This window comes from Oncorhynchus kisutch, linkage group LG19 (assembly GCF_002021735.2).
Source record: "Oncorhynchus kisutch isolate 150728-3 linkage group LG19, Okis_V2, whole genome shotgun sequence".
Classification (NCBI taxonomy): Eukaryota; Metazoa; Chordata; class Actinopteri; order Salmoniformes; family Salmonidae; genus Oncorhynchus; species Oncorhynchus kisutch.
In genome coordinates this window covers 23,032,123-23,049,308 of record NC_034192.2, presented here as the reverse complement: position 1 = coordinate 23,049,308, position 17,186 = coordinate 23,032,123, and the positions used below count along the sequence as shown (strand labels likewise).

At 39.7% G+C, this 17,186-nt stretch overlaps 1 long non-coding RNA gene across 1 annotated transcript; it reads right to left on the bottom strand.

Annotated features, from left to right (window-relative positions):
• Positions 1–4,590: 4,590 nt before the first annotated feature.
• LOC116354956 (uncharacterized) lies at positions 4,591–11,959 on the bottom strand. The gene is made up of 2 exons (XR_004204135.1): positions 11,299–11,959; positions 4,591–4,807 (listed from the first exon to the last, which is right to left on the bottom strand). It is a non-coding gene; the product is annotated as an uncharacterized LOC116354956 (long non-coding RNA).
• Between the last annotated feature and the right edge of the window lie 5,227 nt (positions 11,960–17,186).

Genomic DNA, 17,186 nt, shown 5'->3' with positions numbered 1-17,186 from the left:
ATTAACTACAAGCTACAAACACGGCAGTAGAATCCTCGTTCGTGGCCTGAACCTAACAACAGAAGGTCAAACACAACATGCTCTTCACAGACACAGATCTATTTAAAAAAGTTCACGGTGACAGTTTTGGAGGAATTGGATAGCATAATTGCGTCTGTCAAAAAGGTGCCCCAGTCTGCGTCAACAGCCGGACGCCGTGCACATAATAAACTTTGTCAGGGGGACATCAAGCTACACAACACCGTCTTTACTCATTAGTAATATATATCTGCCTCATTCTCAGAGAAATCAGTAGTACTGCTAGGTTTTACACAGTAATAATATATATCTGCCTCACTCTCAGAGAAATCAGTAGTACTGCTAGGTTTTACACAGTAATAATATATATCTGCCTCACTCTCAGTGAAATCAATAGTACTGCTAGGTTTTACCCAGTAATAATATGTATCTGCCTCACTCTCAGAGAAATCAGTAGTACTGCTAGGTTTTACCCAGTAATAATATGTATCTGCCTCACTCTCAGAGAAATCAGTAGTACTGCTAGGTTTTACACAGTAATAATATGTATCTGCCTCACACTCAGAGAAATCAGTAGTACTGCTAGGTTTTACACAGCAATAATATATATCTGCCTCACTCTCAGAGAAATCAGTACTACTGCTAGGTTTTACACAGTAATAATATATATCTGCCTCACTCTCAGTGAAATCAATAGTACTGCTAGGTTTTACCCAGTAATAATATGTATCTGCCTCACTCTCAGAGAAATCAGTAGTACTGCTAGGTTTTACCCAGTAATAATATGTATCTGCCTCACTCTCAGAGAAATCAGTAGTACTGCTAGGTTTTACACAGTAATAATATGTATCTGCCTCACACTCAGAGAAATCAGTAGTACTGCTAGGTTTTACACAGCAATAATATATATCTGCCTCACTCTCAGAGAAATCAGTACTACTGCTAGGTTTTACACAGTAATAATATATATCTGCCTCACACTCAGAGAAATCAGTAGTACTGCTAGGTTTTACACAGCAATAATATATATCTGCCTCACACTCAGAGAAATCAGTAGTACTGCTAGGTTTTACACAGTAATAATATGTATCTGCCTCACACTCAGAGAAATCAGTAGTACTGCTAGGTTTTACACAGCAATAATATATATCTGCCTCACTCTCAGAGAAATTAGTACTACTGCTAGGTTTTACACAGTAATAATATATATCTGCCTCACACTCAGAGATTTCTCAGCTGAGAAATAAAGTGTATTTTTCTCATTAATTCCTTAGATCTGTCTCAAACCTGCCCCATCTATCCCACTGCAATTGCTGGACTTTCACATAGTGGTTACTAGGTCACACAGTTCAAACCACATTTGAAAAATTCAACTAATGTGGCTTGTTAATCAAGTGTTCTGCCTTGAATAATAAATATAATGAAATAACAAAACAAAATAATCAAAATGCTATTTAGTACTATTATTGTATTTACTAACATAATATTATTACTAAAATAGTTTCTAAATGTTTTCTAGGCTACCCTACACAAGAATTAGGTTTAAGGCTAAAATAGGTAATATGTAGGGTTAGAGCTTCTGTAGAGCACTTTGTGAAATCTGCTGATGTAAAAAGGGCTTTATAAATACAATTTATTGATTGTTATGTTTAGGGTTTTTAAGGCAAAAATCTGTATGGTTTATAGCTCTCTTCCTCCTCTCTGTGGCTTTCTGTGGGTACTACATAACTCATTTGCGACACCTGCTAAGCTCATAATCTGAGGTAACAATAGGAAAGCTGAGATTGTGATGCAGAACATTGGTGATGCAGAACATTGGGATAGGAATAGATTGTTCAGAAGGTGAGTTGTATTTCAAGGCAGCATGTTATTCAGGTACAGAGCCCCACCTGTTATTCAGGTGCAGAGCCCCACCTGTTATTCAGGTACAGAGCCTCTCCTGTTATTCAGGTACAGAGCCCCACCTGTTTAGCATGTTATTTTGGCATTAATACATGTCATATCAGTTTGCAAATAATGTACAAATAATAATAATAATTGAGTTAATAAACCACGTACAAATATGGTCTCTTTTTTTATTTATTGAGTAAGGCAGCTCCAAAATGCAGCTGTTTCAGCCTAGCTCAGTGCTTTCTGCGGTGGTGGGGCAGCCAGCAGGAAATACTGAGCGTAGTTGGTAATGTTCTGTAGTTGCGCCTTGATTGGCTCAGTGTTCTGTCACTCATGGAGACACTACATCACCACAAAATCTACAGGGAGAGCTTAAAAATTCAAGCCGATTGGGTGCTGCCCTAGAGTTACATTAGACGTGCCCATTCAAAAGGCTCAAGGTCATTGGCCACAGATAAAATGACGTCAAATCACGTTTTGTCTACAGTAGCTTTGATTGGACTGATCATGTCAACATCTTAGCTAGCAATGAGTGGTTTGGAATGAGTGGTTTGGAAGGAATCTATGGCTAACTGCAAGCATTGCAAAACATCCACTAGCCAGCAATTCAGTGGAGAGGATGTGTGGTCCAAATCTGCATTTAATGGTCTCTTTTCCAAGCTTAAAAGGATAAACATTCACCTGCAACACCATGGGACAGAAAAGGTTGAATACATTGGCCATGCTGTGAATCCAGCATAACTTCTGCTGCATTCAAAACAACTGAAACTGGGAAATATCAGACTTCAGTGATTTCAGGACAACTGGAAACCCAGAAAAAACCATGCTCCTACTGAGAAAATACAGTTTGCGCAGTCATTCGACTTGAAAATACAAGTCGGGAACTTGGGCCTCTTTCTAGAGCTCCGTCCTGAAGATCACTAACATCATAATTCAAACTTCCCAGTTTCCTTGAAAGCACCATAAATCCAGAGAATGACAGACTTTGATGACAAAATGTGCCCACAAGAACCGCTGCACCACCCCAACCTACACAAAACATTTGAAGTGTTTCTACAATTCTCTATAGGAAAAATGTATGATGGAAAAACTATTGGATTTTGACAGAATTTTTTTAAAAGACAGATAAATTCAAAATGAGAGGCTACAAGGACACAACTCGATGCTGCAATGATGAAAACATCTCAAAAACCAAGAGAGGAATTGCAAAACAATCTACCAAAGAAGAAAAACAACCATCTTTTGCACCAAGTACACCAAGTATTCAGAGAAAATTAAAGCCATCCTGAAAAAGCACTGGAATATTCTGCAATCAGACAAACCAAAAAATTGCAAACAAAAAAAAGGAACCCCCACTGGTGGTCTATAAGTGTGGTCGCAATATTTGAGATAGCTTGGTGAGATCTGACCTACCCCCTGATCCCAATAAGACACTCATGGAGATAGCTTGGTGAGATCTGACCTGCCCCCTGACTATCCAATAGCAGCTCACTTTGTTGAAGCTAACCTTCCAATCTCATACCTCAAATACACAGGCATTGAGCATGTTGCTCTACCAAGGAGAGGAGTTAACATGGAGATCGTACTACTACAAGGGGAGGCTTACTGGATATCCTAAAAACATTGACCCCTAGTGGTCTGAATATTGACTTTGATCTCAGGCCCTTCTTATGAACAATTCTCTCTTTTAAATGGATTTATTCTTTCTACAGCTTATTAGCGTACACCCAATATGTTCCCCCTGTTGATGATGCTTATTATGCATTATGTTTGAACCAAAACATTACATGTTACATTTTTTTTATTGAAATAGGAAACAATTAAATATGTGAAATTGAATTAAACAATAATGTATATTGATGCTAATGTTATGTACAATATTCAATGATGTTTCCATATGATAACAATAGCCTAATATATTCAATATGCCATAAACTATTGTTTTTTAACAGTTTCACTAATTCATTCTTATTAACTTAATAATTTTGACACACCCCTCACTATTGGTTACACTAATTGCACTGTTTGTCTACATAACCTGGTTCAAGTATTCATGACATTAACCTTTTATTTTTTTACCTTTATTTAACTAGGCAAGTTAGTTAAGAACCTATTCTTATTTTCAATGACAGCCTAGGAACTGCCTGTTCAGGGGCAGAATGACAGACTAGTACCTTGTCAGCTCAGGGATATGAACTTGCAACCTTTCAGTTAGTAGTCCAATGCTCTAACCACTAGGTTACCCTGCCACCCCAAACCTGGAGTAGACACAGTGATGCTGAAATGTTCTTGATTTACCCAATAAATTACTGGGAGTTTATATATGGAGTGTGGGACTCTATTTCATTTTTATCAGAACCTCCACATAAAAAAAATCTGGGTGTGTGCCAGCTCATGTTTTTTCTCAGAAAAACTATTGAAACCATTTCCCTGTTTGACCTCTAGGTGTTATGGGTTTTATGACACCTCCATTGTGGGGCTCTTTAAAACTATTGAAACCATTTCCCTGTTTGACCGCTAGGTGTTATGGGTATTATTATTTCACCTCCACTGTGGTGCTTTATGGCGCAAATAAAATGGGAGAATCTAGAGAATGCAACAATATTTGTTTCATCTTGCTGTGATGTTCTCAGTAAAATGTCATACGCTAACATCTATGAATTTAAAATCTTAGAACAATAATATTTTACACACCCATAAGCCTTTATTTCTGATGAAAAAACACAAATGTGAAAAGATGGTGGATATAGTGTTTTGGATATAAACTCTTCATAAAATCTTTAGAAAATTGTCCTCTCACCTCTTAGATTTGGTGCCATGTTCCCCAAAGACAATCCTTTTAGAGGCAGGGCCGTCCTCCTCTTTCTCCCCAGAGAGACTCATTTTAGAGCACAAACCCCTAAACAGAGATCCGACATGTTGATTGTGGTCAACACAGTTCTTGAAGGTCAATTGTTCTAGATTATTAATTATCTCTTACAAATAAAGCATTTACTAACAGATATATCCAAACAGTCAGGTGATTTAATTAATAACAATAATAATACCAATTATTCATAATAATAATGTCTCACTTTCTCTTTTAATAATTTCTCTCATTCTAGTGTGTTGCTTTGTTCAACAGGTATGTTATTATTATGCTATAACTGAATTCAGTTCATAATATAAATGTTAAGAAAAGTATGTTCAGTGGTTTCATACCAAATTACACAGGAAGCAGGAGCCCATTGTAATTTTGAAAACAACAAATGTTCTGATATTATGAAAAACGATTTAGAACTATGATACATTACATTTTTACAAATGGTAAAATAACCACGATATACGAATCGTATAATACATTATATGAACAATATGTTTTTGAATTTGACTTGCCTACGCCCAGTTAGCACCATTTTGTAAGATTGAAATGTCACGTACCTTTCCCAGGTGAAATGGACTGTTAGATCTGAGTGTTTTCCTGTCATTCACTATACTAAAATAACACCATACATGTTATGTCCCTACACACTTTACAATAATCACTGGGAAGATTCTTACCTTGTAGCCTGAATTCACAACCAGAACATGTCAAGTCATTGAGATATTGTCCGTTGTGCTGAGAGAGCACCTTCCTGATGACAAGTGTCTCTGTATCTATGTTCTAGGTTCAGTTGATCTTTGGATGTAATAATATCTGGTCAAAGTCTAGTGACACAACACCATAGTATATCATAAACATAACAGCAGTTGGCCAGTAAAAGTTTGTCAACTAGATTTGGCTTTGGGACAATTTATTTCTGAGTTCAAGTCGGTGGGCCAGAACATAATTAGCATATTAATGGGTTAAAACAGGTTGATGTAGCCTACTGTAGTCTACACTACTTTATTAATGGGTAAAACAGGTCTATGTACCCTACTGTAGTCTACACTACTTTATTAATGGGGTAAAACCAGTCTATGTAGCCTATTGTAGTCTACACTACTTTATTAATGGGTAAAACAGGTCTATGTAGCCTACTGTAGTCTGCACTACTTTATTAATGGGGTAAAACAGGTCTATGTAGCCTACTGTAGTCTACACTACTTTATTAATGGGTAAAACAGGTCTATGTAGCCTACTGTAGTCTACCCTACTTTATTAATGGGGTAAAACAGGTCTTTGTAGCCTACTGTAGTCTACACTACTTTCTTAATGTCAACATTCATTCAGAACAATTAGCTTGATAGTAAGAGAACATGTCACTCTCAAAAAGTAGCAAAAGAAAGGTGGATAATGAAAATCTAAGTTTCAGGGAAGAACGGACAGAGAGATATGCATTCATCTTACCATCTTTCTCCAATGCCCAGCCAATGTGTTTCGTTTGCAATGAAAATGTCACTGTTTTCAAAGAATTCAATCTCAGTCGGCATTATGAATCTCAGACAGAGGCCCGACGCAGAAAGATTGAAGCATTAACTACAAGCTACAAACACGGCAGTAGAATCCTCGTTCGTGGCCTGAACCTAACAACAGAAGGTCAAACACAACATGCTCTTCACAGACACAGATCTATTTAAAAAAGTTCACGGTGACAGTTTTGGAGGAATTGGATAGCATAATTGCGTCTGTCAAAAAGGTGCCCCAGTCTGCGTCAACAGCCGGACGCCGTGCACATAATAAACTTTGTCAGGGGGACATCAAGCTACACAACACCGTCTTTACTCATTAGTAATATATATCTGCCTCATTCTCAGAGAATTCAGTAGTACTGCTAGGTTTTACACAGTAATAATATATATCTGCCTCACTCTCAGAGAAATCAGTAGTACTGCTAGGTTTTACACAGTAATAATATATATCTGCCTCACTCTCAGTGAAATCAGTAGTACTGCTAGGTTTTACCCAGTAATAATATGTATCTGCCTCACTCTCAGAGAAATCAGTAGTACTGCTAGGTTTTACCCAGTAATAATATGTATCTGCCTCACTCTCAGAGAAATCAGTAGTACTGCTAGGTTTTACCCAGTAATAATATGTATCTGCCTCACTCTCAGAGAAATCAGTAGTACTGCTAGGTTTTACACAGTAATAATATGTATCTGCCTCACACTCAGAGAAATCAGTAGTACTGCTAGGTTTTACACAGCAATAATATATATCTGCCTCACTCTCAGAGAAATCAGTACTACTGCTAGGTTTTACACAGTAATAATATATATCTGCCTCACACTCAGAGAAATCAGTAGTACTGCTAGGTTTTACACAGCAATAATATATATCTGCCTCACACTCAGAGAAATCAGTAGTACTGCTAGGTTTTACACAGTAATAATATGTATCTGCCTCACACTCAGAGAAATCAGTAGTACTGCTAGGTTTTACACAGCAATAATATATATCTGCCTCACTCTCAGAGAAATCAGTACTACTGCTAGGTTTTACACAGTAATAATATATATCTGCCTCACACTCAGAGATTTCTCAGCTGAGAAATAAAGTGTATTTTTCTCATTAATTCCTTAGATCTGTCTCAAACCTGCCCCATCTATCCCACTGCAATTGCTGGACTTTCACATAGTGGTTACTAGGTCACACAGTTCAAACCACATTTGAAAAATTCAACTAATGTGGCTTGTTAATCAAGTGTTCTGCCTTGAATAATAAATATAATGAAATAACAAAACAAAATAATCAAAATGCTATTTAGTACTATTATTGTATTTACTAACATAATATTATTACTAAAATAGTTTCTAAATGTTTTCTAGGCTACCCCACACAAGAATTAGGTTTAAGGCTAAAATAGGTAATATGTAGGGTTAGAGCTTCTGTAGAGCACTTTGTGAAATCTGCTGATGTAAAAAGGGCTTTATAAATACAATTTATTGATTGTTATGTTTAGGGTTTTTAAGGCAAAAATCTGTATGGTTTATAGCTCTCTTCCTCCTCTCTGTGGCTTTCTGTGGGTACTACATAACTCATTTGCGACACCTGCTAAGCTCATAATCTGAGGTAGCAACTGCATCATATCTACAAATCAATGAGCTAGACCCATCCATTTGGTTTGCAACTCTGTGAACCTGATCAGCATGCACTCAGTTCAATGCCTACAAACAAAGATTTCGATGCATGTCAAATGACCCAGCAGCCATTTGGAAACAACAAGTCATCAAAAAAAGTGTTATTTCTTAATAATTTGTTTTATTCTGTCCGTTTAAATTGGCCACATCTTGAAAAAGAGGGCATGGACATGTGTTTTGTTTAGGTTGTATACTTTTCTGATAACAAATATGCTTAACCATGACCAGAAAATGTTTAATGTTTCATCAGTTTGTACCAGCCATCACTAACACTGTGGGTTATAACTATATGTACCCAGGTGAACAGTGAGAGTGCTCACTTAGCATTGGCAGCAGCAATACTTTAGGTACACCTACAGTTAATGTGGGTAGGTCTCATTGATAACAATAGGAAAGCTGAGATTGTGATGCAGAACATTGGGATAGGAATAGATTGTTCAGAAGGTGAGTTGTATTTCAAGGCAGCATGTTATTCAGGTACAGAGCCCCACCTGTTATTCAGGTGCAGAGCCCCACCTGTTATTCAGGTACAGAGCCTCTCCTGTTATTCAGGTACAGAGCCCCACCTGTTTAGCATGTTATTTTGGCATTAATACATGTCATATATCAGTTTGCAAATAATGTACAAATAATAATAATAATTGAGTTAATAAACCACGTACAAATATGGTCTCTTTTTTTATTTATTGAGTAAGGCAGCTCCAAAATGCAGCTGTTTCAGCCTAGCTCAGTGCTTTCTGCGGTGGTGGGGCAGCCAGCAGGAAATACTGAGCGTAGTTGGTAATGTTCTGTAGTTGCGCCTTGATTGGCTCAGTGTTCTGTCACTCATGGAGACACTACATCACCACAAAATCTACAGGGAGAGCTTAAAAATTCAAGCCGATTGGGTGCTGCCCTAGAGTTACATTAGAAGTGCCCATTCAAAAGGCTCAAGGTCATTGGCCACAGATAAAATGACGTCAAATCACGTTTTGTCTACAGTAGCTTTGATTGGACTGATCATGTCAACATCTTAGCTAGCAATGAGTGGTTTGGAATGAGTGGTTTGGAAGGAATCTATGGCTAACTGCAAGCATTGCAAAACATCCACTAGCCAGCAATTCAGTGGAGAGGATGTGTGGTCCAAATCTGCATTTAATGGTCTCTTTTCCAAGCTTAAAAGGATAAACATTCACCTGCAACACCATGGGACAGAAAAGGTTGAATACATTGGCCATGCTGTGAATCCAGCATAACTTCTGCTGCATTCAAAACAACTGAAACTGGGAAATATCAGACTTCAGTGATTTCAGGACAACTGGAAACCCAGAAAAAACCATGCTCCTACTGAGAAAATACAGTTTGCGCAGTCATTCGACTTGAAAATACAAGTCGGGAACTTGGGCCTCTTTCTAGAGCTCCGTCCTGAAGATCACTAACATCATAATTCAAACTTCCCAGTTTCCTTGAAAGCACCATAAATCCAGAGAATGACAGACTTTGGTGACAAAATGTGCCCACAAGAACCGCTGCACCACCCCAACCTACACAAAACATTTGAAGTGTTTCTACAATTCTCTATAGGAAAAATGTATGATGGAAAAACTATTGGATTTTGACAGAATTTTTTTAAAAGACAGATAAATTCAAAATGAGAGGCTACAAGGACACAACTCGATGCTGCAATGATGAAAACATCTCAAAAACCAAGAGAGGAATTGCAAAACAATCTACCAAAGAAGAAAAACAACCATCTTTTGCACCAAGTACACCAAGTATTCAGAGAAAATTAAAGCCATCCTGAAAAAGCACTGGAATATTCTGCAATCAGACAAACCAAAAAATTGCAAACAAAAAAAAGGAACCCCCACTGGTGGTCTATAAGTGTGGTCGCAATATTTGAGATAGCTTGGTGAGATCTGACCTGTCCCCCTGAGCCCACTTAGACACTCTTAGAGATATCTTGGTGAGATCTGACCTACCCCCTGATCCCAATAAGACACTCATGGAGATAGCTTGGTGAGATCTGACCTGCCCCCTGACTATCCAATAGCAGCTCACTTTGTTGAAGCTAACCTTCCAATCTCATACCTCAAATACACAGGCATTGAGCATGTTGCTCTACCAAGGAGAGGAGTTAACATGGAGATCGTACTACTACAAGGGGAGGCTTACTGGATATCCTAAAAACATTGACCCCTAGTGGTCTGAATATTGACTTTGATCTCAGGCCCTTCTTATGAACAATTCTCTCTTTTAAATGGATTTATTCTTTCTACAGCTTATTAGCGTACACCCAATATGTTCCCCCTGTTGATGATGCTTATTATGCATTATGTTTGAACCAAAACATTACATGTTACATTTTTTTTATTGAAATAGGAAACAATTAAATATGTGAAATTGAATTAAACAATAATGTATATTGATGCTAATGTTATGTACAATATTCAATGATGTTTCCATATGATAACAATAGCCTAATATATTCAATATGCCATAAACTATTGTTTTTTAACAGTTTCACTAATTCATTCTTATTAACTTAATAATTTTGACACACCCCTCACTATTGGTTACACTAATTGCACTGTTTGTCTACATAACCTGGTTCAAGTATTCATGACATTAACCTTTTATTTTTTTACCTTTATTTAACTAGGCAAGTTAGTTAAGAACCTATTCTTATTTTCAATGACAGCCTAGGAACTGCCTGTTCAGGGGCAGAATGACAGACTAGTACCTTGTCAGCTCAGGGATATGAACTTGCAACCTTTCAGTTAGTAGTCCAATGCTCTAACCACTAGGTTACCCTGCCACCCCAAACCTGGAGTAGACACAGTGATGCTGAAATGTTCTTGATTTACCCAATAAATTACTGGGAGTTTATATATGGAGTGTGGGACTCTATTTCATTTTTATCAGAACCTCCACATAAAAAAAATCTGGGTGTGCGCCAGCTCATGTTTTTTCTCAGAAAAACTATTGAAACCATTTCCCTGTTTGACCTCTAGGTGTTATGGGTTTTATGACACCTCCATTGTGGGGCTCTTTAAAACTATTGAAACCATTTCCCTGTTTGACCGCTAGGTGTTATGGGTATTATTATTTCACCTCCACTGTGGTGCTTTATGGCGCAAATAAAATGGGAGAATCTAGAGAATGCAACAATATTTGTTTCATCTTGCTGTGATGTTCTCAGTAAAATGTCATACGCTAACATCTATGAATTTAAAATCTTAGAACAATAATATTTTACACACCCATAAGCCTTTATTTCTGATGAAAAAACACAAATGTGAAAAGATGGTGGATATAGTGTTTTGGATATAAACTCTTCATAAAATCTTTAGAAAATTGTCCTCTCACCTCTTAGATTTGGTGCCATGTTCCCCAAAGACAATCCTTTTAGAGGCAGGGCCGTCCTCCTCTTTCTCCCCAGAGAGACTCATTTTAGAGCACAAACCCCTAAACAGAGATCCGACATGTTGATTGTGGTCAACACAGTTCTTGAAGGTCAATTGTTCTAGATTATTAATTATCTCTTACAAATAAAGCATTTACTAACAGATATATCCAAACAGTCAGGTGATTTAATTAATAACAATAATAATACCAATTATTCATAATAATAATGTCTCACTTTCTCTTTTAATAATTTCTCTCATTCTAGTGTGTTGCTTTGTTCAACAGGTATGTTATTATTATGCTATAACTGAATTCAGTTCATAATATAAATGTTAAGAAAAGTATGTTCAGTGGTTTCATACCAAATTACACAGGAAGCAGGAGCCCATTGTAATTTTGAAAACAACAAATGTTCTGATATTATGAAAAACGATTTAGAACTATGATACATTACATTTTTACAAATGGTAAAATAACCACGATATACGAATCGTATAATACATTATATGAACAATATGTTTTTGAATTTGACTTGCCTACGCCCAGTTAGCACCATTTTGTAAGATTGAAATGTCACGTACCTTTCCCAGGTGAAATGGACTGTTAGATCTGAGTGTTTTCCTGTCATTCACTATACTAAAATAACTTCGCTCTGAAAAAATTAAGCCCCCATGTTATTTGAAAAGTCACATTAAAATGAAGATTATTGTTGAAATGAATTACTTAACTGGTATAGATTTCTTTCAACACTTGCATACGAAGTTAGCTATATTTTCAGCACCAGGTGCTGTTCACCTCCTATTCATTGCTTTTGCAGTTGCCGCTTTACGTTTCAACACCACAAAATGGTCCTCTGCTTGCTTTATTAGTCTCCTGTATTCTCTCCTCATGAATGAAGATAAAATGTAACTTTTGCATTATTTAGGGAGGGTAACATTGTAGATACACCACACCACAATTTGGAATACAGACTTTCCATTTGTCCTATTGAAACACACAGAAAACTCTAGTATTTAGCCTGAAGCAGCATATGATATTACAGTAGACTATAGATGTAGGCTACTCTATAGTCACATGGCTCAGAGTTAAAATGTTAGAGCAGCACATTGGTCTGAACAACTTATATCCTCTTAGTGAATGTCTCTTAATGAGAAACAATCATCAAAATGAATGAGAATATTGGATTTTGCAAGGCAAATACTATTGAGTCTGTAGACAAATTGAAATAGTGATTCCGATGTCAGTAGATCTGCGTAAGGGAGGTGTCAGATGAATTAAGGCATTTTGGAGGGGCTGAATGTTGCACCATTGATAAAGCAGATCAACTGAGCTAGGGTTAGAGTTAGGAAGAAAACTACAAAACGGGTGCCATATTTGTAGTTCACACCTCTTCTGGTTTCTGTAACTATGTCAGTTGTTAGCCTATTTGTTACAGACATTATTTAAAACAATCCCATGTTATATATGAAAACGTAGCTGTGATTCAAACGAAAGAACGATGGAGCAACAACAATTTATTAATCAGAAAATTCTAAAAGAATCACAGCTGAGACAGGCGATAGAAATGTAAAGGTAATTTCAGACTAAGCCAACATATGCAGCATTTACTGTGAATGCAGTCTCCGCGAAAGCGGGACCATTTCCTTTAAATTTCAACAACTTGTAGGCCTATGTCTGCTGTATAGGAATATGTGTAGCCTGGCCTATACGATGAGTACCATTATATTCAACCCAGCCCATGTAGTGGTTCAGGTGTTCAGATAGTGAAAACTGATGCGTTTTAAGCTCTCGGCCAAAGCCTGTTGGCTTGGCATGTGGACATACACTTTCTGATCAATCAAATATGTTCTTATTCTTCTCATTACACGTCTCTAGTAGCACAATCAAGCTGTTTCCCCAGTTTCCTAAGGAGTATATTCAACTCCAGCTAAAAGCCTACAGACCTATTTATTAAATAAAGTCCACCACTGTAAGAGTCCTCAGTTGTAGTGAGAACATTGTGTCATAAGTTAAGGGCTGTGTCATGATTGTGATTCCCCCCCCCAAAAATTCTGGTGTTTAGGAACTGTAATGGTTTGTATACGACTGCTCTTTCTGTAAAGAACTACAACTCCCTGTTTCACGTTGCATCACGTCCAGCGGCGGCAACCGGAAATGGCGGCGGAATTGTAGTTATAACCCCTTTGTTGTTTGTTTAGAATAATGATTTATTAAATGTGCTACTGTGACCACACCGTGGCCTCCAGTCTCCCCTCTCCAGAAAAGTCAATTTATATGAAATGACGAGCCTACGAGGGTTAAACTCTAAATGTGTTTCTCTGTAGGCTACATACTGAACCAATAAAGCTACAATACTTAGCTTTGACAATAACCTTGACAATATTTACAAAATAATCTAAACTGACTTGCCTATTTAAATTAAGGTTAAATAAAATAGATTTACAAACTCCACAACTAAAAGGTCAATGCAAAGACAATACTTTGGAGGAAGCAAACCTGTCTGTTCCATTAGACTCTTGGGGTTTATGAGACTCATGTCAGGTTCTCCTCACCATGACATCAATGTAATGGTTTTCCTCCTCTTCGTCTGAAGAGGAGAGGCGAGAAGGACCGGAGGACCAATATGCGGCGTGGTAAGTGTCCATGGTTGTTTATTTAAACACATAAACTGAACACTCCATACAAAAACAATAAACGTAACGTGAATAACCAAAACCGAAAACAGTACCGTGTGGTGTAAAACGCAGACACGGAAACAATCACCCACAAACAAACAGTGAAACCCAGGCTACCTAAGTATGATTCTCAGTCAGAGACAACTAACGACACCTGCCTCTGATTGAGAACCATACTAGGTCGAACACAGAAAAACAACCTAGACACACAAAACATAGAATGCCTACCCAACTCACGTCCTGACCAACTAAAACAAACAATTAACACAATAACTAGGGTCAGAACGTGACAATACCCACCTCCCAAGGTGCGGACTCCGGCCGCAAAACCTGAACCTATAGGGGAGGGTCTGGGTGGGCATCTGTCCGCGGTGGCGGCTCTGGCACTGGACGTGGACCCCACTCCACCATAGTCTTAGTCCGCCTCTGTGGTCTTTCTAGGAACGGCGACCCTTGCCGTCGACCCTGACCTGGGAACCCTAAACAACAGGCCCACCGGACTGAGGGACACCTCTGGACTTAAGGGGTAGCTCAGGACTGAGGGGTAGCTCCGGACTGATAGGTAGCTCAGGACTGAGGGGTAACTCAGGACTGAAGGTGTGCTCAGGACTGAGAGGTAACTCAGGACTGAGGGGTAGCTCAGGACTGAGAGGTAACTCAGGACTGAGGGGGTGCTCAGGACTGAGAGGTAACTCAGGACTGAGGGGTAGCTCAGGACTGATAGGTAGCTCAGGACTGAGAGGTAACTCAGGACTGAGGGGTATGTCAGGACTGATAGGTAGCTCAGGCTGGTTGATGGCTCTGGCAGCTCCTGGCTGGCTGACGGCGCTGGCAGCTCCTGGCTGACTGACGGCACTGGCAGCTCCTGGCTGGCTGATGGCTCTGCCAGCTCCTGGCTGGCGGGTGGCTCTGGCAGCTCCTGACTGACGGGCGGCTCTGGCAGCTCCTGACTGGCGGGCGGCTCTGGCAGCTCCTGACTGGCGGGTGGCTCTGGCAGCTGGCGGGTGGCTCTGGCAGCTCCTGACTGACGGGCGGCTCAGATGGCGCTGGGCAGATGGGCGGCTCAGATGGCGCTGGGCAGACGGGAGGCTCAGATGGCGCTGGGCAGATGGGCAGCTCAGGCGGCCCTGGGCAGACGGGCAGCTCAGGCGGCGCCGGGCAGACGGGCAGCTCAGATGGAGCTGGGCAGACGGACAGCTCAGGCTGCGCTGGGCAGACGGGCGGCTCAGATGGCGCTGGGCAGACGGGCAGCTCAGGCGGCGCTGGGCAGACGGGCAGCTCAGATGGCGCTGGGCAGACGGGCAGCTCAGGCGGCACTGGGCAGACTGGAGACTCCGGCAGCGCTGGAGAGGAGGAAGGCTCTGGCAGCGCTGAACAGAGGGGCTCTGGCGTCTCTGGACTGGGGGGCTCTGGCGGCTCTGGACAGGCGGGAGACTCCGACAGCGCTGGAGAGGAGGAAGGCTCTGGCAGCGCTGAACAGAGGGGCTCTGGCGCCTCTGGACTGAGGGCGGAAGCTCTGGCAGCGCCGGACAGGCGGGAGACTCCGGTACAGTACAGGTATCATAACTAATAATATCTAGTACAGTACAGGTATAATGTACCGAGCTGATGAAAAATAATAATATCTAGTACAGTGCAGGTTTAATAACTAATAATATCTAGTACAATATAGGTATAATAACTAGTAATATCTAGTACAGTGCAGGTATAATAACTAATAATATCTAGGACAGTACAGGTATAATGTACTGAGCTGTTGAGAACTAATAATATGTAGTACAGTACAGGTATAATAACTAATAATATCTAGTACAGTGCAGGTATAATAACTAATCATATCTCGTACAGTGCAGGTATAATAACTAATAATATCTAGTACAGTACAGGTATAATAACTAATAATATCTAGTACAGTACAGGTATCATAACTAATATTTAGTACAGTACAGGTATCATAACTAATAATATCCAGTACATTATAGGTATCATAACTAATAATATCTACTGCAGTACAGATATAATAACAAATAATATCTAGTACAGTACAGGTATAACGTACTGAGCTGTTGATAACTAATAATATCTAGTACAGTACAGGTATAATAACAAATAATATCTAGTACAGTACAGGTATAATGTACTGAGCTGTTGATAACTAATAATATCTAGTACAGTACAGGTATAATAACTAATAATATCTAGTACAGTACAGGCACTAAGCGCTATCATAACCGCCATCGATAAAAGACAGTACTGTGCAGCCGTCTTCATCGACCTGGCCAAGGCTTTCGACTCTGTCAATCACCATATTCTTATCCTTGGTTTCTCAAATGATTGCCTCGCCTGGTTCACCAACTACTTCTCTGATAGAGTTCAGTGTGTCAAATCGGAGGGTCTGCTGTCCGGACCTCTGGCAGTCTCTATGGGGGTGCCACAGGGTTCAATTCTCGGGCCGACTCTTTTCTCTGTATATATCAATGATGCTGCTCTTGCTGCGGGCGATTCCCTGATCCACCTCTACGCAGACGACACCATTCTGTATACTTCCGGCCCTTCCTTGGACACTGAGCTATCTAACCTCCAAACGAGCTTCAACGCCATACAACACTCCTTCCGTGGCCTCCAACTGCTCTTAAACGCTAATAAAACCAATTGCATGCTTTTCAACCGTTCGCTGCCTGCACTCGCACTCCCGACTAGCATCACCACACTGGATGGTTCCGACCTAGAATATGTGGACATCTATAAGTACCTAGGTGTCTGGCTAGACTGTAAACTCTCCTTCCAGACTCATATCAAACATCTCCAATCTAATATCAAATCTAGAGTCGGCTTTCTATTCCCCAACAAAGCCTCCTTCACTCACGCTGCCAAACTTACCCTAGTAAAACTGACTATCCTACCGATCCTCGACTTCGGCGATGTCATCTACAAAATAGCTTCCAATACTCTACTCAGCAAACTGGATGCAGTTTATCACAGTGCCATCCGTTTTGTTACTAAAGCACCTTATACCACCCACCACTGCGACCTGTATGCTCTAGTCGGCTGGCCCCCGCTACATATTCGTCGCCAGACCCACTGGCTCCAGGTCATCTACAAGTCCATGCTAGGTAAAGCTCCGCCTTATCTCAGTTCACTGGTCACAATGGCAACACCCACCCGTAGCACGTG